This window comes from Gavialis gangeticus, unplaced genomic scaffold (assembly GCF_001723915.1).
Source record: "Gavialis gangeticus isolate Ggan-Ray unplaced genomic scaffold, GavGan_comp1, whole genome shotgun sequence".
NCBI lineage: Eukaryota > Metazoa > Chordata > Crocodylia > Gavialidae > Gavialis > Gavialis gangeticus.
In genome coordinates, this window is record NW_017729014.1 from 3,056,932 (window position 1) to 3,058,002 (window position 1,071).

General features: G+C 64.5%; 1 protein-coding gene across 7 annotated transcripts in view; it reads left to right on the forward strand.

The window, feature by feature from the left end:
* Positions 1-1,071, forward strand: part of NPHP4 (nephrocystin 4) — a 148,664-nt gene that overhangs the window by 103,956 nt on the left and 43,637 nt on the right. The window lies entirely within an intron of this gene.

A 1,071-nucleotide genomic window follows, 5' to 3' on the forward strand; every position in this document is an offset into this window, starting at 1 on the left:
CCAGGTTGAAGTCAAGATAAAAGAAAGAAAAGAAATCAGTTTAAATCAGGGAAAATAATAATAAGTTCCCATGGCAGGTTGGGAGGGAGTAAGGCTAGGACTAGGGAAGGGGTGGGGGGAAGGATGCAGTGCGGCACAGCCTTTTGGCCGCTCCCGGGACTACAGCAGGGAGGAAAGCAGAGGGAACTGTCAGTGGGTGCACGGTTGGGGAGGCAGGGCTGTTGCTGCTACGTGCACCCTGGGAAGGCCATGGGCTGGGGGGCTGCACCTGGCTATTTCCAGGGGGGGCACATGCCCCCGGATCTGCACAGAGCAAGAGAAAGTTGCCGCTGCAGGCTGGAGCCAGTGGTGGCTCTGGACTCTTCCTGGTGCTCAGGGTGGGTAGCAGCTTGTTCTTGTCTGGCGCACAGATCGGGCGGCATGTGCCCCCTGGAAGAGCCCGGCACAGCCCTCCAGCCCATAGCCCTCCCGAGGTGCATGTAGCAGCAAGAGCCATGACTGCACTCACTGACTTACAGTTCCCTCCACAGCTGGTATCAGCCATTCGTGGGGCCGTTGCAGCAGGGACTGGGGTGAGTGGGAACAAGCAGAGCCCCGGGGGGCAGGGGGTGTGGCACAGCTTGTCCCTGCTCACCCCAGCCCCTGCTGCAGTGGACCTGGGAGTGGCTGATGCCAGCTGCCTGCAGCTGCTGGGCAGTGCTGCACCCTGAACCCCCTGGGACCCCAGCACTGGCACCACTGCACCCCGAACCACCCTGACCCTGGCACCAGCACCGGCACCTTCTGCCCTGCCTGGGGTCAGAGCTGGGAGCCCCGTGCCCCCAGGCAGTGGCTTCAGCCCTGTGGGCCTGTGCGGAGTGGCCAGGTGCAGTGCCCACCACAGGGAGCAGGGCTGGGTTCTCCCACCTGCTCCCCTAGTGGGGCTTGCAGCGCCCAGGGCAGGGCCACAGCCAGAGCCGCTGGGGTGCAGCTGGGACCCGCCTGCCCCAGGAGTGATTGCCATGGCCCTTTCTGCCCTGCCTGGGGTCAGAGCCCCACGCTGCCAGGCAGCGGCTCCAGCCACCCTCCCCC